The sequence below is a fragment of the Acipenser ruthenus genome, chromosome 10, assembly GCF_902713425.1.
Source record: "Acipenser ruthenus chromosome 10, fAciRut3.2 maternal haplotype, whole genome shotgun sequence".
In the NCBI taxonomy this organism is placed as follows: Eukaryota; Metazoa; Chordata; class Actinopteri; order Acipenseriformes; family Acipenseridae; genus Acipenser; species Acipenser ruthenus.
In genome coordinates this window covers 35,871,312-35,896,555 of record NC_081198.1, presented here as the reverse complement: position 1 = coordinate 35,896,555, position 25,244 = coordinate 35,871,312, and the positions used below count along the sequence as shown (strand labels likewise).

General features: G+C 38.8%; 1 protein-coding gene across 1 annotated transcript in view; it reads left to right on the top strand.

Annotated features, from left to right (window-relative positions):
• The first annotated feature begins 2,379 nt into the window (after positions 1–2,379).
• Positions 2,380–25,244, top strand: part of LOC117408428 (hyccin 2-like) — a 63,131-nt gene continuing 40,266 nt past the window's right edge. Inside the window, exons 1-2 of the mRNA XM_034013422.3 lie at positions 2,380–2,756; positions 22,136–22,218. The gene's annotated coding sequence lies outside the window, so the exon portion shown is untranslated. The remainder of the gene's footprint in view (positions 2,757–22,135; positions 22,219–25,244) is intronic.

The following is a 25,244-nucleotide window of genomic DNA, read 5'->3' as shown; positions in this document are numbered from 1 at the left end:
TTGCAACTATGTTAAAATGATAACATTTTTTACGTGTCAGTGTTACATATGTTATAACTTTTTCTTTAGGATTTCAAACTGTAGTTCTCAATATTACCATTAAACTAGCTATCATAACTGCATTCCTCAGTATATTTGCAACATAGGTAGTGCTAAAGATCTGCCTACAGAGATCGCTGGTGTCTGATAAAAAATTGGACAACAAATCATTGTGGTAGTACTCACTTTGTTTAAATTGTCTGTCCCTCTAAGGACTGATTCAGTTGTTATGTACATTTTATTTTAGCACGTATTCTGGACGTTGCTGAATACGAGAGGTCTAAATGCCCGACTCACTTCTAAGGATTCTTAACTGACTGACTTAAATAGAGGGCTAGGTATTGGCAGGGGCTTCGGAATCCAAGTCAGAAGAAATTATTGATGTTTCATTATGACTAACAACTAACACCTTATAATCAAAGAAACGCACACCAACTGAACTCTGTACATCTGACAGTGCGGTGTCAATCACACTATAGTTACCATATTTAATTCTGTGTCATACAGAAAATATTACAAGCAACTTGCAGTACGTTTCTTTTTTAAATGCAGCATTTAACTACAGTGGCCATTGTAAATATTGTAAAATGCTGTAATCGCCAACTTGAAGTATGGCATAATAATAAATACTGCACAATGCTGTAACAGCTCTGAAGCACGCCTATAGTATATATTTTGTTTTGTAAAGACATCTTACTAATTTGCATATTGTGAGAACACACTGTTACCACGTTCTTTAATTTCTTTAAATTCCTCTTATGGTGGTAGAAATAGCTATTCTAATTATAGTAAAGACTCCTGGGGGGCTACAGGCTCTCTGTATGTTAAAGATATATTCATAAAAAGGCAAAATGCTGGTCATGAGATCTTATAGGACAGCTACCACATTCATGTAGGACATCCTATAGGATATTTTTTGTGAGGGATACTGAAGTAAATACTGTAGTAAATTGTCCTGTACACTTTATAATTTACTGCAGTACATACAGTAGAGGTGTGTGTGGCTATTGCAATAAAGCGTCCATTACACACACTGCAATGTTAGGTTAAGGGTAAGGACATTCTTTAGCACCCTGTCTGTATGTCACACTAAGAATTATTCACATATATCCAATTGTGATGGAACTTGCTTATGAGAATTATTTAACACAGCTACTGAAAGCATCAGAGCGGACCGGTTAATGATCAGACCCTTATTGGGAAGAAGGACTACAGATTCAGGTAATGGGTATTCTTGCACACGCTCCTGTTTGTTCAGACTGGATAGTGCTACTACCCTTATACACGTTTACCACAGTAAAAGCATAGCAAAGCGTAATAAAGCATAGTAAATGCATGGTAAAGCGTAACAAAGAATAGTAAATACATGGTAAAGCATAGGAAACTAATGTAAAGAACAACGAGGAATGGTAAAGCATATGTTAATAAATATGGCAAACCAAGGTACATTATGGTTAATACATGGTATTACCATGGAAAAAGCAGGTACAAGTGCAAAAATACCGTGCAAAAATACCATGGTAAACTTGTATAAGAGTAGACTGGCTGGTAAGCTATTCCATTCATTTAAAACTCTCTTTGTAAAAAGCACATTCGTAGTGTGTGCTACTCTAGCTACGTTGTGTTCTTATGGTGAGAAAGGGTTACCGGTAGCTATACAAATAGGATGTTAATTTTATTAAAAATAATGTCAAATTGCTATACGTCGGTAATAAATACAGTACTGTAACATATTAGTGACACGGAAATGGCTTATTTGGAAACGCAAATACGATTTTTGCGATCAACACTACAGATGTAACAATGTATCTAAAAGCGCTTTGTGTTCACAATCTGACCATTCCGTTGTTTATGTTTTGTGTAAATAGAATCCCTTAATGTTATTAAAACAAAGACGAGACAGCAATACAAATACAGACGAATGAATACATTACTGTAGGCTTCGGTGTTGTAAAATTTGCTATTAATTCAGGGAACGCTTCCTTGTTTGTATTTAGTTGCGTGCGCAACTCGTAATTTAGGTTTAGTGGTAGGTATTGGGTTAGGGTTAGGTTTTAGAGCTGGGGTGGTCTTTGTACGTTTAGCTAGTTGACTGAGTAAATGATCTGTCATTTTTATGTTCTTTATTAATCTTTCCGGCACTTTTTTAAAGGAGATAGTTGTTACAGGGTGCATGTTAATACAGCGTTTTTTAAATGCAGGTGACATTAGCACATAATCTTGCACTGAGATGACCTAATTATGTATTAATCCATTCATAATCTTTATTAGAATTATTAACGTTAGATGGGCTATAAAAACATATCGCGGTAAAAACTTTGAGCTACGCTGTGGGAGTCTGCTTTCTGCAGCAATACTCCTCTCTAACTGGTGACGCTCCTGAAAAGGCTGTCCAATTGAATGGCTCGTTAAAGAACCGGCAGACGGTGTCCAATGGCAGGTTTTTTTAGTGAGGAGCTGTAGAGTGGCAGGAAGGAGACTATGTTATTGGAGTCAACGAAACAGTCAGCAGAGCGGTTGGGTGGTTTGCTGCTTCTGATAATAAGAAATAGACACACGCGAATGGGATTGTATTTTTATATTATACCGCCGCGGGGTCAAATTTAACAAGCGGCATACTTACAGGGAGGCAGTGTAAAGGGAACTGTATGTACATGTTTCAATTACATTGAAACAGGACTCAGGTTGACTGGCTGGGCTAAGCGACAATACCACAGGTAAGAACAGTATATATACAGAGATACTTAGTACTGCACTGCAGTGGGAAAAATGTGAATGTCATTCATTGATATTGCACCATTAGAATATTAACTCGATGAGATGTCTGTTCGCGTCACATGTACTCTTGTGTGGTGTATTTAAACGCATCACACACATAGATTATATGTGGTCAGTGGAAACGCCTGGGCTGCAGTGAGTGGGTACACGACCACACAGACGGAGCTGTGTTTTTTGCGATTGCAGATGGCAAGCATTTAGCTTCATTGACCACAGGGAATGCAGAGCTATGGGAATGTGACACAATTTGTTACACTGAAACACTGAAGATGATAAGCTTGTTGTTTATTTGCGACAAACGCTGGTAGTCAGGCAATAGACGTGGAAGACGATTGCTGACTTATTTATGTGTGCGTGTTTGGCTGCAATGCAGAGGATCACTGTGTGTGTGTGTGTGTGTGTGTGTTGCTATTGCATGTTCTTGTAATACCACCAAGCATGTGCTTGTTCAGGCTTTTTGCGACAGACGATAGTGAGAACATACTAAAGCACACATGATTGTAGACTGCGTAATGCGACATGGGTTGAACATACTACAGTACTGTACTACTCTGCATTCCATGGTGAGTGAATGCTGTTTTGCTGTGGTTGAGGCGGTGACTTATGTGATTTACTGTGTCAAACCAATAGCACAGAAGGCGATTGAGCATGCCTAATGATGGTAAATATTATTGGAATAATATAATTCGGTCTGTGTGAGACCGGGTAGAATGCAGTGTTGCATTGTGAGTGAAATGAAGCTACAGTATCGAATAAATGGTTGCCTGTGGTGATGATAAAACTAACAATAATAAAAGTACGGTGTCATTGTGTGTGTGTCCCATCTACGAGGCTGTATCCCCTACATGGCTACTGCTGAACCCTTTTAAAAGGTGGATAGATTTACACGTTTAGTGAATTGTATTAAAAAACGTAATTGTTTCCTTTTTGAAGTAGAGGTACCATTCAGACACCTGGACCGGGCTTCATTCACATACTTTCCTGTTCAAATTGTATTTGTATAGTAAGTACACAATGAATGCTTTAAGAAAGTAGATCAAAACACCCTACATGCATCTTCTTTCTATATTAACATTTTGAACACGGACACACATGTTCCTTCATATCTATCCAGATTATGGTACTATAAATCTAGTGACAAAAAAAAAAAAGCCTTGCCAAGTTTCAACACAGTTGGCTTTCTAGATGTGTGAAAGCAAGTAGTGTGTAGTGGAATAAGATTTTTCTGCAAAAATGATGAAATAAAAAGGAAAATATGCCCCCCCCCCCTTCCTTCATGGCTGCAGCCTTCTGTAAATCAAAATGTATTGTCCAGCACACACCAGGCTGAGCAGTGACAGCAGCTCCTGCTTCTGCATTAGCTGTTTATCGTTTGGGTGGATAAGACTAAAAACTGAAGCAATTATTTAATATTTGTTTATTTAGCAGACGCCTTTATCCAAGGCGACTTACAGAGACTAGGGTGTGTGAACTATGCATCAGCTGCAGGGTCACTTACAATTACGTCTCATCTGAAAGACGGAGCACAAGGAGGCTAAGTGACTTGCTCAGGGTCACACAATGAGTCAGTGGTTGAGGTGGGATTTGAACCGGGGACCTCCTGGTTAAAAGCCCTTTTCTTTAACCACTGGACCACACAGCCTCCTATAATAAGTCTCCTAGAATAAGTGTGTACCTTTCCTTACATTACTGCTGTATATATTTTTAGCCATTCAATTTAGTAAGGATGCATTTTCTTAATTGTAGCACTGAGGGAATACCAGTTAGTTAAGCAAGCTATTTTAAATGTTGCAAAACTGTGAAATAAAACATTTGAAAGAGTTTAAAATAACTTGAATGTATATTATTACTAAGTATTACTTTGGTTAAGCAATGGCTTCATAAAGCAAGATGCCTTGTTTCATTTGTGCTGTACTGTATTCCGACAGGTGAAGATGAAAGACTAACTTCTCAGGGTCATTTATATTATACTGAGGATGACTGCTTGCTAGCAGCATAAGATACTTAACAACTCAGTCACACATCAGTGGCAGACTCTTGTGACCTACTTGAATTAAAAAAAACACACACAGGTGCCACTATGTAGAAAGCTGCTGATACTAAAATGGGTGTAAAAAAAAAAGCCATACAGTACATTGTCCTAATAATGACCTTGTAGCCAAAATGAAAATGTGAGTGTGTTTGTGTGAATTTTAACACTGATTATTCGTATTTTTTTACTGAGATTTCTGTTATGCGCTCTGTCCATTTTAGCTTGAATAACGTAGCCAGAAGTAGACTGCTTGCCAATACCAAAACATTGTAAAAAACGACAGCGTTGTAAATGAAGCAGTGGAAAGCTGTAATCAATCCCTCCAGCAGAGCACACAGGGAGCCATGTCTCTGCTTACCTTCCTCAATGTTTTAATGTCTGTCATTCAGCTTGCAGCATAAGGAGCCAGGAAACTGTCTAAAAAAACACTTATTCTCACCATAAAACATTTTTCCTGCCTGTAATAATCTCTCTCTCTCTCTCTCTCTCTCTCTCTCTCTCTCTCTCTCTCACTCACTCTCACTCTCACTCTCACTCTCACTCTCACTCTCACTCTCACTCTCACTCTCACTCTCACTCACTCTCTCTCTCTCTCTCTCTCTCTCTCTCTCTCTCTCCAACTGTGTGGTTTCATCAGCCTTGTCCTTAAAGAGCAACTTGTATGGGTATGAAATATCTAATGTATTGTTCTGGTTGTTTTAGATTTTCTATTTCATTCATTGCATCATGTCCCTCCCTACATCAGGTGCACCAAGAGTGTAACCATGAGCCTGTCCTCCCGCAGCACTCTGTCCCACTACCAACATTGACTGCTCTTTGATTTCCGCATGATGTGCCCAGAGACTCTGGATTGTGCTGGATGTTAATCTTAATCCTGAACTCTACATTTTCCAACTCCTGGCAAATGACACTCTCGGTTAACTAATGCTGGAAATTGATTGCAGAAGTCTGTAAACACTTGTGTCTTTGTGGATAACTAGGGCAATTTCAGTCTGCAGCATGAGGACAGCCTGTATAGTATTGAACAAATGAGACAAATCCACATATTTAAGAGATTTTCGGTTCTATAATCCGTTTTAACTAACCTTTAGGCTGCAGCAAACTCATTTGGGTGGTTTATGTAAAAAGCTTGCTTTGGTCTATAAATATGTTGTTTTGATCTTTCTCCATAAAAGTGTTTTTTGAATAAATTTGGCTGAAATGGGGGGCATGCAATTCTGAAATCAAAACTTGTGGATTTTATCATGGCTATGTTTCCATAATCTGTTGTGCACTCTTCAAGTTCAGATTAGTACAGAGCTCTCTTTGTTCAGGGGTAAATAAAGAAAATTTCGCCATCTTTTCTGCAAAAAACAAATTCCATCGTGTTTATTTAATTCCCACCGTACATCCTTGTTTCTTTCAGACAGAGCTGGGCTCCACCATAAAAAAAAAACAAAAAAAAACTGCCATCTTTCAGAGGCATATTTCAGTGTTGCCATGACGATGGGACCCTTCTTGAAGACAAAGGGACATATTTTCAAAGTGTTTCCTCCAGTCTATAATTAACTTCTATATATAAAAAAAAAATAAAATAAAATAATGTTAATTCTTACAAAACCTTAACCAAAATAATACTTAGTAATAATATACATTCAAGTTATTTTAAACTCTTTCAAATGTTTTATTTCACAGTTTTGCAACATTTGAAATAGCTTGCTTAACTAATTGGTGTTCCCTCAGTGCTACAATTAAGAAAATGCATCCTTACTAAATTGAATGGCTAAAAATATATACAGCAGTAATGTAAGGAAAGGTACACACTTATTCTGGGAATTGTGTGGGTGGTGCTTTTGCTTGCTGCAGTTTCTTTCCTGTTCTCTCTCCTTGAATGAATTCTGTGATTTTTAGTAGAATATCACTGACATGCTTGTTGTCATTACTCTCACAGTTCTAGTGTGTCAATTTGTGTTCTAGTGTGATTCTTTGAGTTTGTTGTCGGAGGAATTCAATAACAGTAATTCTGTGAAGCAGATCTGCCATGGACCGTGTACAAATGCAGTTTCCTGTGAGTGGACTACAGTGTATACTTTTTTAATAAATGTCTTCTTTAATAAATAACTGCATGGTAACAATGCTGCTGTGCCCAATATTTGCAGGCAGTATGGAACAATGCAAGAATGCGGTGAATACTGTCTACTTTTCTCTCTCTGAAGAACTGGAAGCTGTAGAAAACGTGTGTCTGTCTGTAAAAATGCAGCACAGTAACCAAAACATACCAAAACCTCTAGTGGTCCCATTAAGAGAAGTGAGCTGGTTTTGCACATTGCAGACATTAACTTTGTATAAGCTAGCTGTGAGTAGATCAATCATTGCTAAGAACTGTTAGTGATGTTGGCAGAAGAGGGTCTATTGGGGTGTACTGACTAAAGGTATTTTTAGTTTCTTTTGAATGTGTAGCAGATAGCCAGAGGATGAGGTTTTACAGTGTAGATTAAAAATTGCTTGGCAGTATGTGTGGGAATAATCTTTTTTGCAACTAAACACAGCTGTGAAAACACGAAGCCCGCTTATCCTCTGTCCTGTACAGGATGCACTTTGTATTGTCCGTGCCGATTCTATTTTTGACTAGATGAGTTATTAAGTATAAAGGTTGCGGTTGCTGGACACACGAGTCAGGAACACCCAGCTGCAGTACTTCTACTATCTCTGTTTTATGCACACCCTGGGAAGGCACTGTACTGTACAAAAGAACCACTCCTGTTAACATCAGTGTGATTCCTATAATATTTAACTTTTCCTGTTCTGAAATGGTAATAGAGAATAAAATGACAATATATTTTAGGGTTTAAAAAAAATATAGAAAGATGGAGTCTACCTTTCAATTGTCATTGCAGATGAGTGCTCGGTTTCTATTATGAATTCTGCAGTTTCAGAAGGTGAATTGGCATGGATGAAATACTGTAAGCTGATATAAATAAATACATAAATAAATGTTTACCGGTATACACAAGACTCAAGCCAAAATACCATCCATCAGACCCGGCCTGCAATCAGAAAGCATCCTTTTTTTTTTTAAAACCATTGAGATACAGCAGTACTGAACAAACACAACAATGAGCTGCAGAATGGGTGCCCTTATTCTACTGTAATTAAACCTTCTTTCAGAGGAGCCCTGCAATGTTTTCCAGTGCGGTTTCAATAACAACCCCCTCTGTTTAGAACCACAGAAGGTTAGTGTCAGGACAGCACAGGCGCTCGTACATGCTGTGGATTGTGGTTATTTGTCCAATAGATTGTGTCATGCTTCATCTTGGCCCCGGGTCTTTCCTGGCCACAGGGATCTCAGCCTGTGATCAGAGGCCTTTGTTTTAATTAACGTTCAATAGATTAATGCTGCTGATTTTGGCCAAGCTATTATTGTGTTGCTGCTTTGCCCTATGGCAGAAGCACTGCACTGTTTAAGCATTCAACATAAATGGAGAGTTGTACCATATGGTAAATTATTCCACACGTTTCCTCGTCTTGCATTTACTGAGAAAAGGAGCTTGAATCCCCCAAGTGTTTGCCCCTCAAAGAGCCGGTATCATTGAACGGACAGATCCCCCTATTCAGTATCTGAATTTCCATGACGACGTGTGCTGCTCATGTGCTCTGGAGGGTCATCCTGTGTTCATCAGCCACCAGGCCCACCCAAGAAGGGTGATTAGGATGCTTATGGTCTTCTTACTGTATTTGTCTCATATGCTCCCCAAAAAAATGTTCTGCTGAAATTACTGTATTTATCATTAGGATTAATCTTTCATTAGAAAAAAAACCCAAACAAGTTTATTAACCCCCACTGGGGATACTGTATATGTACTGTAGCTGAGGCTTTTCAAGTTTTACTGTACAGTGTATCAGGACAGAAAATACAATCTAAAATGATCAGAATTTGATTTGTCTTGATTTTTGTGAAAAAGAAATTCCGAAAGTCTGTACTCTCTTTACTGTAATTAAACCCAAACAGCAGAGTTATCGGTTGCACTGTGTCATTACAGCGTAACAGCTGGGTGGTGTTAATTGAGCCTAATTCTCTCTTTCTTGACTCTAATTAAGCGATGGTGTTGGTGTGTAATTGTAAGAGTGTACTGTATTGTCTGCTGATCTGTGGGCATCATTCCTGTGTATTCATTTTCCAGGGCGGTGGGGTGATTTTGGCACAGAACAGCTCATTGTGAAACGCAGGCCCTACAGTAAGCCTGTTTACAGATACACAGGTTTGTTAATTGTAGAGCAGCGCTACCTCTAATATAGGGAATGGAAACACAGGGTTTTATTATTTTATACAAATGCATCTAACCCTCTTTTGCTTTGCACCACATTGAATTAAACCAGGTTGTAGTTTAGACCTACCACTTTTAACATGATTCTGTTAACATATAAACCACCTGCAGTAAACTGAACAACAGTGTTTAAATGAAAACTACCTTCTAATGGAGATGAAACACTACTTCACATTTACTACCAACAAGTATGTAATACACTCTTCCAGTAAAGTAAAATAAAGAAATACATTGGTTCCTTGAGGAAAAGTTATTTACACATAGGTGCTTCTGTGGTGGAGTAGTGAGCAGTTTAAAAAAAACAAAAAAAAAAAACACACATGGCTAATTTGCATAGCAGGAGATGTAAAGTACAGCTGCTGCTTCTGCTTTCATTCATAGTTCCGTAATGCAAATATAACTTAGACATGCAAACTAAAAAGAACAATAAGAAATTATACTCTGTTAGTTTATAGTTTTAGGATTTTCTAAACGATTATTGGAAGTAAACTAAATGGTGGCATTTATGCATTTTTAAAAGTGGCAACCTTACTTATTTGTAATAGGAACAGAAATCTTCTGTAATATTTTTGTCAGCATGCATGCAAGTATTCCCAGTGGATTCCTGCAGTGTAGAGCTGCACAGTACCTGTTTCAGCCCTAGTAAAATGGCTCCTGACTCCTCAGTCACCACTGTCCTTGGCAGGCAGAAATTTCATTCAACAGCTCCAACAATTAAATGCTGCTGAAGGGGGAGAGTGATTCATATCCCAGCTGCTGCTGGGATATGAAAGGGAAATGCTGCAGTATATACTGTGAGGCTCAGTGTGTGCAGGGAGTAGAATGTTTGCTTTCAGTGATTTCATCCTAGTGGTAAAGTCTTGCATGGCATTGCCTTATGCACCCTGAAGGAAAGAACAGAAGGCAGGTTCATTGGCATGAATAATAGGTTGTGGAACTAGAACAGCTTTCAAGGAATATATGCGTCACAGTAAAACCCTCAAACACGCACAGCTTCCCTTCTCATTCCTACCCCCAGCTGGTCCTCTGAGCTGTTATATGTGTGTCACCTGTGGGATCCCTGTGTAAAGTTTCTTGGTTCATTCTGGTTAATTAAGGTTCTATAAATCAATCGCATTATACAGTATTGTACTACTTCAAATGCAGGGTAATTCTCCTAATGTGTGATGTAGGAAAGCCCAAGGATTTCCAATCCCCAGCCTTGACGGTTCCCCTCGTAGAACAATGTGTTTTGCTTTGTTTGTTTTTTTCTTCTGCAGCACGCATGGTGTTTATTTTGCTGTGTATGTTGGAATTCTGTCAAGTAGACCGAGCTAATGCCTTCACCAGCGATCTCAAGTTTTACCTGACTCAGGATATGCTATGTAGGAAATGTAACGGGTTCAAAACTGAAAACTCAGTTATTGAATTTGCCCACGAGAATGGCATTCCATCATTACCATGTTTTAAAATGATCTCTGAATAAAATAGGTACTGTATTATTAATGTCCAGTGGAATTAAAGGCTATGAAAAAAGTCACATAAACCTAGCTAGAGAGAGTCTAATTCCTGTTTTTTTTTGACTAGGGAGCAATTCCATGTTCCGAACGAATAAGGGGGCTTAAGTGAGTTAAACACACATTAGATGTAGAGCAGGCCTTTGCAGTTTGCAGTCATTGAATGACCTTGAGTGAACACAACATGCAGGGACAGACTACTGGGGTTCGGGAGAAGTTTGCTTCTTCAAATTAGGGGCTTTTTTGAGTAAAGACTGCTGGTTGGTTGTATTCATTGGGAAAGTGGGTTATGAATGGAACATTGGCCTTTCAGACGTGTACATTCTGTAGCTCTTGGGACACGAAGGGCTCCATCAATGATCTGCTGCCGCTTGGATCAATTAAATACCCCCTCACTTTTTTTTTTTTTTTTTTCTTTTTTTTTTGAATAGAAATCCAGCAACTGTTTGAAGCCAAGGTATGAATGCGGTTGTCAAGAAATTGAGCCATGTAGTATTACCATCACATTTTTTCATATGTGAATGATGCATACAATTGTGATAATGTATTTGATTTTTTTTTATAGCAGTTAGTGAACCAAACATTTGCAAATCCATTTGAGCCTATTTCAATGCTGAACATGAAGGAATGCTGTCGACATTAAAAACATGCGAGTCATTGGGAAAGCAGTGGAATGGCTACTGTAAACTGTGTTCCTTTATGCAGCCTCTTGTTATGTAATTGCTAAAGAATAAAATAATGAATTGACGTAAGGAGTCAAGCAACCTCCCTTAGTCCACTTGAGCTGGAATGACACTGTGGAGAATGTGATGATGGATGTGAATGAATGACACTTCAGTAGCAGGAGAGCAGCTGATTTATCAGGGTAAAGAAAGCCGGCTGCCACATGCTATCTGGAGCAGGACAGAGAAATGAATGGTTATTACCCCAAATGTCCTTGAAACAGCAGTTATGAAAAGTTCTGTTCATGCGTTACAGTAACGCGGTGGTTCCCAACCTTTTTCAATGAAGGGACCATCTTGGGTTTGGACTTTTCCCACGGACCACTTGCCACGCATTTTTTCACATCAGTATTTTGAAACTAATTTGTATATGTATAAGTACATGTAGAAAGTAAAGTATTTCTATAACGTGAGATTCCTGGGCTTGAATCTTTGTTACCAGGTCACAAGGAATGTTGTCATTTTGCGCATTGAAAGTTGCTGATGGTAAAGTTCCTGTTTCTTTTGTTTACATGAGGTGGGTGGGAAGCAATTTGTGATGTGTAAATTAAACGGGGTTGGTGACGCACAGTCGATTAGGATATGTAGCATTTTGGTTCAATATGACAACGTCAGAACTGTATTAAGTAGAACATAAGAACATAAGAAAGTTTACAGACGAGAGGAGGCCATTCAGCCCATCTTGCTCGTTTGGTTGTTAGTAGCTTATTGATCCCAGAATCTCATCAAGCAGCTTCTTGAAGGATCCCAGGGTGTCAGCTTCAACAACATTACTGGGGAGTTGGCAGCATTGCCAACTCCAAAAATGTATGGAAATAATAGGACCTATATCCCTGGCAACATTGTAGCACATATTTTATGTTGTTGAAAATGAAAAGTACTAAAACTGTGGTTTTAGTGTGTGTTTTTTTTATTACTTATTTTTTTATTTAGTCATTCCAACCGGGTTAGGAATATTCAATGCAGTGCGATACTTTTATGCGGAGCGAAAAGGCTGGAACAGCCAGATTTGCTTTTTTTTCTAATTTTTGACAAGATGAATGTGCCTTCAGTGTGTAACTTATTGAATTAGTATTTGTTTATCATTAGAAAGCTGTTTCAGTTAATGGCGGCTTTGAAGGCTTGGTATTGCATCAAAGGGAGCTGTAATATATATTAAATTATAAACACACCCGTAATAAAAGAAAACAGATAAAGGGGAAAAATGCAGACTACATACCTATCTTATAATTATGTATCACGTGTTAAAGCTGTTTGCTGTGTTGCTTAGTAATAGCACAACGTGTGATTGTGTAGAAATGTTTTTTTTACAAGAAATGCATAGCCGAAATTGTAGGAGTTGTTTGCGGATCACCTGGAGCCCTCCTTCTCCTGATATTAAACATTTTGCTGTAATAATATGAATATTCAAACAAGTTAATTTTTGAAAGTGGTTCCTGGTCCCAGCTGGTTTGCATATAGAGGTTTCCATGTACTTCACTTGAAAAGGGACTATTTTGGTCTTGAAACTTAGAAAGTGGCTTTTGTTTTAAAGATTTTTCTTTTAAAAAAAAAAAAAGGCACTGTAGGCAGTATGGAAGCGACTTCTTTAGATGGTTATCGATTTCCGAGATGGAGAGTGTTACTTGATGTGTTACATTATGAGGCAAGAATGCGTAACTTCCATTCACATGGTCCGATAATAACCATACCAGCACATTTCTAGCTCTGCCGCTGCTGCTGCTGCAGACAGATACAGATTCTTAGAGCTGTTGTTGTTGTTTTCAGCTCCTGATCTAGTAGCTTTGGGACGTACAGCAGATGGTATTTTGAGGGCTAATGTAAAATACAAAGTGTTGATTGATTAATTTAGGCCTCAGGGTTTGTTTGAGGTTTTAAGAGTTCATTGTTTTAAGGAAGGCAGAGTGTATGTACACAGTGATAACAAGGTGTTCATTGTGTGAAGAACAAAAAACATCACTGCTTTCTTTGTTCAGTCACATACAGAGAGCACTAAGCGACTTCCAGTTGTGGAGTGGAAAGAAACCTTGAAAGTTCTCGACACTTGCCAAAGCTGAGTAATTCAGGGCACAAGGAAGTTGACTACTGCAGGAAAAAAAGCCAGACAAAGGCGTGCATTTTTCATTGATTTATTAATTACTAGCGAAGGCCCATAGGATCACACCTGTTCAGTTGCAGGCTTGGATAGAGAACACATCAATATCGTAGTCTTTCCCCCATTTCCTGAAACTGACGCAGCTTTTATATATCAGTATACATATTGGCGAATCCATTTGAATAACAAATTATTCAGTCACGTGAGGAGGGAGTCCATTTAAGCAAAAGTGTGTGTTGCATATTGCGCGTTTTACTTTTTAAATTTTTTTTTTTAATTGCCCAACTCTCCTTTTGAAGCTGGCAATTACCTTGTCTGTCCCGTTTTCTCACAAAACAGTGATGAATGAAATCTAAAAGTTTGAATTGCAAAAACAGCCAGCCAGTATAGCTTGTTCTCAATCGACAGGGTGTGTAACTCACAAACCGGGTGCCAGACTACCTTCCTTAGTACGTTTGTATTGTAATGTAGCTATAATACAGACAGGCTTAATTTAGAATAGGAGAATGACACTTTTTTTTTTTTTTTAATGCACACATTTCCTTTGATATAATAAAATGTTCTATCTCCGACAGCCTGGCCAGGTTTGTTATGGTACTGTATCTCATATCCTATATTAGTCTCCCTTGAGTGAGTGAGTTTAGTTCGAAGGGCAACGGCCAGTCTGAACTTTTGATTTACTTCAAATGAAGTATATGAAGTGGACGCCTCCAAACCTAATGCATCTATTTTGAGAGTGCGGATTTGATGGAGACTCGGGACCTGCAAGGATGTCTGCCTCACTCTTCAAAGCAGATCCAGCAGCTCAGTGGTGTGCAGAGCACCAGGGGGAATGTGGAGATTTGAATGCGGAATCTGACTTTTATATATGTGTTTGTAAATATAGATTGAATTCCTCTTCAGTGAACTTTTAAGATGGAAGCTCACAGATTTCACCCACTTTATGTTTTCGGCAGGGCGAGTTCAACCCTCAATCCCACAGCGAATATAGAAGGTCCCTCCTGGTGATGCCACAGTGAAAATTACAACAGTGCTTGGTTATGTTAGTCTTTTCAATTAACATAGTTAGAATTTAAAAGAAAAAGTGTACAGAGTTCATAAACTTCTCTTTGTAAGGAAATCCTGATTGATAACAAATATTGACCGGATGTACTGTATGTACAGTAACATGTTTAGAAAACATTTTTTTTTATTAACTTGAAAGCGACCCTGTTTCCTACTGTATAGAATTTATTTTATTTTGTAAAGAAGCCTACAGTATACTTTACTGGGGATCACAAGAGTGTATTCTCGTCAAATCTCTTTCCTCCAAAAAACATCTCCATTTTAAAACTGAATTACTTGAGAATCTAGGAATAAAACACCTGTTATAGTACCCTCCCATGCTTCGGTGCCTTCACTTGCCAAGTTTCATTGATCTGTTTTGAATAGTTTTTAACCACCTTGTATATCCGAGTTCCCCTAAACTGAGAAGTGCAGGGACACCCATCTGAGTCCCAGAGTGCAGAGTGCAGGGCCCTAGTGTATTCCTCAAAGCCAATTACAGCACAGAGAGGTAACTAATACAGTAATTGGTACTTTTAAAAATTCAAATTGAATAGAGTTAGTGCAGAGTCCTATTTTAACTAAGCGCATATAGTGTGTATTTAAAAGGCTTTTTACGCTCATCTCTTTAACAGAGACCCCAACTCCTTTTCTTTGCAACCGCCATCCATTCCTGTAGCCTATAGTAGAATAATCTGACTGTTCAAGGATCGTCTGAGACGCATGAAGATAAATGTATCCTTTTAGAGATGCTGATCTCTTTAAATTGCTTTCTGTGCTGTCCAAAAGCAGGACTTCCTGAATCTTGAATTTGCAAATCAATGTTTTATAAAGTCTTAAAAGAGCAGCATACTTGGAAAAGTCTCATTTTGAATTAACAGGATTTTAAGTATGTGCTTCTGTTTTTGACATTTAATTTCATGACAAAAGCCGTGCTTTCACAAAACAGCTGTGGTTCATGGGAATTATGGGCCTTGTACAATGTCTGCTATTATGTCTTTTAATTTATTGACCAACAACCTGCAATATGTAGATTTTAAAGATTTACACTATGTAAATCAACAATCTGTTCTCAAATCTTGGGTTTGGAAGTGCCGTCATATCCAAAGACAGACGTGTCGGTCAAAGTGAGAGGACGCTGGTGCGTGTTTTGCTGCCGCGTCTCACAATACTGCTTTTTTTGGTTTTAACTTTCTATCATTATTTTAACATTTTAATTTATTTTTAAACATTTATTTTGTAATATTTTTAGATCTCTTTTACTTTTTTTTATTTAATTTGAGTGTGTCTGAGCGTTTGTTTGACTGGATCCCATGGACTGTATCCGTGCCCTGTTTCCTGCCTGCTCGACCTGCTTACCTGCTTGCTTGCCTGCCTGTTCTTCTCTGTGTTCTTGTCTGTGCCTTGTCTCTGTGTGCTGCGGGTTTGCTCTGCTCCTTTTGAATGGGGACTCTGCAACATCTGGGGCATACTTCGTTGGATTTCTTCAGCTCCACTAAAACTGCATTGGATTGCTGAATCGACTGGAGTTCTGTGACTGGTCTGTACAATGATCTGCTGTTTATATCTGATAATTACGATCACTTACTCTGTTTCCACGTTACTGAGTTTTCAACCCTTCATGGCTATTATGCCTAGAAGTGGTTTGTGTGACCATGTAGTGGTCTGGGTATTCTGCACCAGCGCCCATATTTACACAGAGGCTCTGGACGTGGACTTATCGTGCTATCTCTAAACACAATGTCAGCACTTTACGGTCGTAGCGCTCCAAATATGTACCACGGAGATGTGGTGTGGATTTCAATTATTTTCCAAAACACCAGGTTGATGTCGGCAATAATGCCGGACTTCCCCTGACACGGAACTCTGCCAGGGTTGCTCTTTTTAATACTCGTTCCTTGAACAATAAGACTTTGCTTTTCAATTATTTTATTTTGGAAAAGATCCTGGACTTTCTATGTTTAACTGAGACATGAATTTATGTTGCTGAACCAGGCTACACCTCCTGGATATGGATACATTGAAAAGGCTCATTCTGTTGGACAGGGTGTTGATCTAGCAGTTGTATACTATTTGAACTACGACCTAAAAATTATACCTGAACTTGAATGCTACTTCCTTTGAGTGTTTGGCGCTTTTTTTTTTTTCATTTAGTCGTAGTCAATGAGTTTTCTCCCCAGTTTAGAATCGCCAATTGTGTTATTAATTCCGGTTCACCGCTGCAACTCCCTGGCTGAAACACACGTCCTCTGAAACATGATCCTGCCAATCCGTCATTTTTCGCACAGTGGATCCACAGCGAAGCCATCAGTGCCGGAGGACAACACAGATCTGAATGGCTCCATTGCAGACCTCCAAGCGCCCTATCGGTCACAGGGGTCACTGGTGCGCGGTGAACCGTGGATTGCCCTGCCGACCTAAGCCCTCCCTACCCAGGCGGTGCTCGGCCAATAGTGCGCCACCCCCTGGGAACCCCCGGTCACGGTCGGCAATGACCTAGCCTGGATTCGAACCTGCGATCTCCAGGCTATAGGGCGCATCCTGCACTCCACGTGGAGCGTCTTTACTGGATGCGCTGTTTGGCTTTTAAACTAAAAGGCTCATAGCCTTTGCTGGTTATTCTTATTTACCGTACTCCCATACCTAACTCTGCATTCCTATCTGAACTATCTGAGCTCCTTACTGTAGTCTGCCCAACAGCTAGTGGTATTTTATTATTGGGTGATTTTAAGCTGCATGTTGATTCTCCTGACTGCACCCTCGCTGCTGATTTTTTGGCAACCATTGATAGTCTTGGCATCACACAGCATGTTAACTTCTCAACGCATACTCTTGATTTGGTTTGCACATATGGTTTGGGGATTTCTGAATTGGAAGACATTGATCTGGGCCTCTCTGATCACAAGGCTCTACTACTATATACGGGTATTACATTACCTCCTCATAATAGCAAACGTATCATAACATTTCACAATCTTAACTCTGTTACCCCAGCTAGTCTGTCTGAGGCACTTACAAAAATGCCTCTTTGCATTGAACAGCATCATTTACTTGATGATTGTTAACTATTATAATAACATATTAATGTCTATTCTTGACTGTTTAGCTTCTGTTAAAACTAGGATGGTCTCCTTTTCTCATTCATCCCCCTGGTATACTGGGCTTACTGTTCATGCGCAGGCATACAGGGATGCTCTTAAGGCTGCTAGATCCACCTGCTATGCTAATCTAATTGAGGGTGGCAGAAGTAATTCTAGAACGTTGTTCTCCACCATTAATAAATTACTTGATCCAACAAAAAACTCTGTTCTGTCTTCTACTGAACAGTGTAATGAATTCTTACTCTCTTCTTTCAGGAAACAAAATTGTAACATTAACAACCAGTTTCTAGCTTCCCCCTGTTTAACGTCTGCTGCACTTAGAGTGGACAGTTTAGCTTCTGTGTCTTCTACTGCTTCCATGGTGACCAGATTTTCTCACTTCCTCACTATTGATAGTGTTTATCTGTCTGAACTGATGGCTAAAATGAGAACTACTACTTCTCCCCTGGATCCTATCCCTACCACTCTTGTTAAGGCTTGCTTTCCTGTCATCCTGTGCTTTTATTCTTAATGTCATCAATGAGTCTCTAACATTTGGAAGTGTGCCCCCTGCCTTAAAGGTTGCTGCTATCACTCCTGTGTTAAAGAAGCCTGGGCTGGATCTTGATGTGTTAAACAATTATAGACCAATATCCAACTTGCCTTTCCTGGTAAAAATTCTGGAACAGCTAGTCACATCACAATTACAGAGCTATATGACATCCAGTGAGCTGTTTGAACCTTTCCAGTCTGGGTTTAGAGCAAGCACAGTACTGAAACAGCCCTTGTGAAGCTAACAAATGATTTGTTGGTAGCTGCTGATTCAGGATCTCTCTGTATTCTTCTGATGGATTTAAGTGAAGCTTTTGATACCGTTGCTCATGATATTTTGCTGGAGCACATGGAAAATGTTTTGGGTATCACTGGCACATCTCTTTGTTGGTTCAGGTCATATCTGTCTAATAGGAAGCAATTTGTTATCCAAGGCAACTATAAATGTGATACTGCCCCAGTTACACAAGGTGTCCCCCAGGGCTCTGTTCTGGGGCCATTATTATTTAGTATACACATGCTTCCACTTGGCCAGATTATTCCACGTCATGGTCTTGGCTTTCATTTTTAATGCCGACGACACCCAGATCTACCTACACACTAAACCCAACACTGGTGTGGCGAACACTCCTCTACTCAGTGTCTGTCTGATATCAAGCACTGGATGCAGCTTCATTTCTTAGTTAAATTGTGACAAGACTGAGGTTATGCTAATTGGCTCCCAACAAGTGCTGCGCAAGGTCATTGATTTTAGTTTGGCTGTGGAAGGCACTGACATTAGAGCTTCACCTCAAGTGTGGAACTTGGGTGTCGTATTTGATTCCATCTTATCGTTTGAAGCTCATGTTGGAAATATAACTAAAGTGTCATTCTTTCATCTGCGTAACATTGCCCAGTTAAGATCATTTCTGTCCTCATCTTCTGCTGAGAAATTAATTCATGCATTCAGCTCCTCAAGACTGCAATGCTGTTTGGACTGGGGGTTCTGTTAAAGCTTCAATATGTGCAGAATTCTGCAGCCCAGGTTTGAACTCCTACCTCGTCTTGTGAGCACATAACACCTGTACTGTATAAACTGCACTGGCTCCCTGTGAGGTATCGGGTTGACTACAAAATTAAATGGCCTTAAATGGTGCTGCCCCTGTTTATTTGAGGGATTTATTGCAAGTGTACATTTCAGCTTGCAATTTAAGATCTATGGATGCCAGATGTATTATATAACCAAGCGTTTTGTAGTGCCGCCCGCGACTATGGAACATGCTGCCCAGATCTATTCGAGATTCTGAGTCTGTGGATATTTTTAAATCTTGCCTAAAGACACACCTTTTAAGATAGCTTTTGCTGATTTTATTTTAACTTTTGATTTGTTTTATTGAACTGATATTTTATCTGTACCTTTGTATATTGTATGTTTGTATTTTCTTGTACAGCGCTTTCGTTCTGAGAAGCGCTCTATAAATAAAATGTATTATTATTATTATTATTATTATTATTATATATAACATATATTTCTTCGTCCATAGCATCCAACACTAACGCTTGTAATTTAAATGCAATTACTATTTTGCTAGACAAGATCCCAACTGTAATGAAGATGCTTTTTCTAATGATATAATTAACAGGGATATAAATCATATTCAGTGAAGTGCATTCCTAGCACATCATTAAATTGAAGCTCTTATGTCTACCCTCCTACAGTGTGTTGAACAGATCAGTAGACCGTCTGTGTGCGCGGCCAACGAGATGTAAATAATTAAGTAGCTGGCACATCAACACAAGATGAAGAGTTGCAAACTAGAGTATTTGCTCTTTATCTTGGGCAGGACCTTGTACTATAGATCAGTACTTTACATGTAATGTCAATAGAGAGCAGTAATGCATTTCACATAATTTCTTTAAAGGCAAGAAATTAACTAAATCAGGGCTGGGACCAAATCAAGACAACCCGCTAATTGCATTTAACAACACTATTTAATAGAGTTTTCTTTTTTTTGTAAGTATCTTATTTCTTCTACTCAAAAAGAAAACGCTATTAAATACAGATTAAGTGCAATTAGTTGTCAAAGTTTTGATTTAGTCCCAGCCTAGATCACTGACCTTTCCTAGTCATATCGGTATTTCCTCTTTAAAAAAAGAGTGAACTATACTGTTTTTATATAGCGCCTTGCAGAATGTTCATAAGCCACGTGTTATTCACTGAAATGAACATTATTTTTAATTTCTACGTTAGAGCAATATTCCCTGTGAGTGGGGATATAGAGCAGTGGAGGCAGCATACTGTAAGGAATGTCTGATTTGCATTTTTAGTTCATTAATAACCGCTTATACAAACTCGATATGCACTTTTCTTTTGCATAATATCTTGAGTGTCTCTGAATCTAGGCCATAGCAATTACTCCTCAGACTGAAAGTGTAACTGAATATGCCAGCAGTCTACACTACAGAATGTCCTGGGATTGTGATGGGCACGCTAGGTAAATGAGAATTCTCTGCAGTCTCACAGAACTCATTGAAATGACTAAACTCTTTCTATTGGAGAGCACTGAGCACCTTTTTAAAAGTGTTACTGTAGTTATAAGATTTTTACCTTTTTTAATTTGATAAACGTTATACTCTCCTCCACCTTTTCCACATTTAACACTAAACAGATATGCTTGATCTGTGGAAATAAATGAGTAAATAATAGCGTCTGTAATAAAACGTAATTGAGCAGTGCTTTGCAATGCAGCTGAAAACCTAACTGTTACGATGTGCATGTGTGCTGATACAGCTAAGGCTTTGGTTGTTAAAAAATCCACTGTAGAAGTCAACATTCAACCAACACAGATGTTGCCAACCCTTGTCCTCCAGTACCCCAAACGTTCCAGGTTTTTGTTCGATCCGGCGTTATTATTCGTTTCAAACAGGCATTGTTTTCCAGTGCACATGCAGCAACGACAGACACAGCTTTTGATACATTAAAGTGTGTAGCCAATGGGGAAAATGGAAACCTTGGGTTAAATAAAGTCCATGTAGTTTGAATGGTGTGACACAAATAGCAACACATTTGGATGAACGTGTAGCGTATCAATGGATATACAGGAGCCTCTTGTGTTATCATATCTTCATTGATAGTTAATATATAGCTTGATTTGCAACCAGTGAATCGCAAGCTCCCTAAATGACAAGCAGACCCATGAACATGCCTGCTCAAGTCTTCTTGTGAGCCGTCAAGTCTTTTTGTGAGCAGTCCAGTGTAAAGAGCCCTGGATCAGATGCTCTCTGCACAGACTGACATTTGTTTTTTCAGTATTTTTCTCCCAGATGAGCCGAACTCTATTTTCTTCACACAGCTTGCTTTATGGAATTTAAAGAAAAGACGTTTTTTGAACAGGGGTGCTTTGGTGAAACAGGGTTAAATCAGTAATTGCACGGGGGCTGTAAGCAGATAAACCCTTACACACAGCTTGTAGATGTTTAATAGGATTTTCCTGTGCATAAGCCATTTTGATCCACACAAGGTCTTGCTCTATTGTGGATTTCTTATATTCAAAGTAATTGTAAAAACACAGTCTGAAGCTATTTAAGGTTATTGAATGGGATGACTAAGAAATAAATGAAAAATAACAATTTCTCGATGGTGGAGAATGTAATATACTCTCCATTTGTCTTTTTTTTTAATTAAAAAAAAAAAAAACATGCTGAAATGCCCACTGGCACTCAACAGGAACTCTCTTTAGTATTGTTTTATTAAAACAGAAGGTGCTGTATTCTATTTCCCTGTTTTAATAGCAATCCTTTATATTACCTCTGCAGACTCCTCACCCAAAGGATATCGTACATGTGAGGCTTTTGATTCAGTTAGTCAATGAGTTCTGTATTCCTGATCCACATGCTTCTCTTTCCAAAACTGGAGTTCCAGCTGGAGACAGCTGCTGCGATTGCTTTCCTCTTATTGGTTAACCTCTCATAGCAAGTGTAAATTTAATCATCTTCTTCTCCTTCCTTCCATAGGTATCCCTGAAGATCAACAGATGTGTCACAGAATAGAGACCTGCTGGATTCAATCACAAGAGAACTGATTTCCTGAGAGTAAGGTAAACACTTGACAGACTTTAAAATCTCATTGAAATAGGCTTTATTTTACCTGCATTCTACTCCCCTAGTTATATTGTACACAGAGCATGCCAGCAGTTGTTGAAAGCAAATCTAAAGAGCTATTCAGCTCGGCACCCTTTCAATAGACCCTTAAAAATCAATATTCATACCTCTCATGTGCTTTAGTGCCAGCAGGCCACTGTGCTGCAATTATAAGGCATGACTAGTTTAATTTAATAAGGTCAAATGGTGCTTTAATAACACTTTCTGTAATTACATCAGTTTTGTATTTTCCTTTTACTCTTAATAAATGGCGTTTATTTTTATATTGAATGTATAAGAGCATATACTTTTTTTTTTAAGTGAGAAATTCGGTGTCCTTTCAAATTGCAAAAAGTACCTGGTCCTGGTGTAGCATTGTGGCCCTACACTTGTATTGTGTTTGGTGTTTTATTCTAAATAAACGATGTATGTTTTGAATTTATGCAGCAGAAGTTCTTTCCAATAAATAAGTGTTGTCTGTGGCCATTCCCAAATTGGTTAATTGATTCCCAAATTGGGGATGGCCATCTGTACAAAAGAGGAGCTAGGAGACAGCTCCCAGGGGGAGTTAGTTGAGGACTGGGAGCAGCAGCAGATTGTGCTCCCGGTCTCTGCACCGTGATACAGCTTGGATGCTGCCTTGTGTTTTGAATTGTATTTAATTTTTTTTAAGTCTTTTGTCTGATTTTGATTTATTTAAATATAAGTGCACAAGAAGCGCTGAATTGTTTTTCTGCCTTCATGTCTGCTATTCCTGCCGCTAGCCAGCCTTTACCACAGCACTACTCTACCACAAGTTATATTACATGAAAAAAGCCTTTCTTAACATCTGGAATCCCAAACCTGTGCATGGCTGTCCAGATAAACCACTGTGTACCATGACATTCTTTTGAAGGATGCTTTCTGGATTTCCATTTAGAGACGTCCCAAGGCTTTCTATAAAATGTGTTTTGGCATGAGATATTCTCACATTGCGTTTCCCTCCAGCTGAAGATGCCTCTTTTTTGAAAGGTTACATACTTTACATACTGTAGCTATTGCAGGGGTAAGCAACCTCAGCTGTTCCAGTGCAGTCCTTTTATACAATACGATACAATACAATACGATACAGTCCAATAATTAAGGTAAGCATGGGCTTGCTGTAGAGAGCAGGCAAGACATTCATCCATGTTGCCAGTCGGGGTTTAACTTAATTGGTTGTTGTTGATTTAGCACTTCCTTGGTGAAGGCCATGCACTGTGGTTATGAGGCATGGAGCAGAGAAAAGGTATCCAGTATTATAAAGGCCATAGTGTTGGCTGAAGCCAGATGGTGTGATATTTGCTGAACAGCTCTCCCCATTAGTTGCTGGGTCAGAGTGATTTTCAACTTTGAATGAAAGAAATAAGCCTGTAGAGATTGAGCCTTGTGAAACTTTTTGCCTATACAGAACGGACTTCAGATTATCTAGTTGCTAGGTTATCTAATTGCTGTTATGTGCAGATTTCGTTTCATATATTCTATTGGGCCAGAATAAAAGTTCAAAACATTGGTTTTAAAGACCTCCTAGGTCCCTTCAACAAGTGGAAATGGGTTTGAGGAAAAATTGTGTTGATGATTGCATATTAAAAAGCTTTGTAAATTCCAGTGTCAGTGTGCTTCATTTCTGAGTGTTCTTAAAATGGCACTACATTACTAAAACGGATGATTTCCTACTGGAGTGCTGTCGATTTTTCTATTGTTTTTCATGGTGTGTGTGTGTGAATTCACCCAGGGTTGAAGGTGGTGTTGTGTTTGTCGCTCCCACCTCAACATTTTCTTGCCTGGAGCCTGCCGACTAAATTCTTTCATTTGCAAGAAATGGATCTCTTTATAATGGCTGATTACCTGTGGCTTTCCAGACTGCACTCAGGGTTGATGTGGAGGCTGGAGTGTATCTTTATTTTATTAGTCCTGTACCCAGTTACTATGTGAACTTTTATTTATTTAAACATTTTAATCTGAAGAAGGGATGTATGATGTCTTGAAAGCTTGTGTTTGGAACTTGTATGTTAATCCAATAAAGAGTATCAACAATAGCCCAAACACTTTCTTCATCTTTTTCATCTCTAGACCAATACAGCTAACACTAACTGCAGTCTGTATGCTTCCTCAGATATAACAGTAATTTGTCGGACCCACTGACAGCTGTGTCATACCCCGTTTATCAGCAAGGCAGAGCTGATGTCAGGCTATTAAATATGATTTTTATATAATAAGTGACGTCAGAGCAATAAACTACCACATGCGGAGCATGGGATGGTGTGTGCAGCTCTAAAATTGAGCTAAAAAATGACATATTTATAAGTGTATATTTATAAGCTCTATAACTGCTAGTGCTGCACAAACCGATTTGTTCAGATTAAGTCGCCCTGGGTAAGGACGTCTGCTAAGAAATAAATAATAATAATCTCCACAGCTGAGGGTCATTTGATGTTTGGGCTAATTTACCATTCCAAGTGCATCAAGTGAAGAAACATCTGCTTGATTTGTGTGGATTGCTGTTCTCCATAGTCTCTAACAAAAGCAGCGATCAACACGGACCCAAGCTGTTTCTTCACTTGATTCGCTTTGAATGGTAAATGAGCCCATCGACACCAATGACTCTCATTTGATTGTCAGCACATGATTTCTGTGAGGGCTCAATCTGAATAATCAAAGTATCAGTTAGTGCAGCAGTAATAACTGTTCTTCCTATTGCACAGGGGTTAAATGATGCTCGCTGTGAGTGTAGTAGCTAAACATTTACAGTATTTGGTCAGCTGTACTGTAACTATATGAGTCTAATCTTCTAGAAAGGTCATTATGGGAATCATGAAACCCAGCCTGTGGTTTCTTTGTTAATTTATGAAGAACTGACACTGGTTCATTACAAGAGATGTCTGTGGGAAGTAATGTATTTCTTCTGAGTATATGTTCTCTGGATACATTGGTTGTTCAGTACGCTGCATGCTTCAGTACTTCT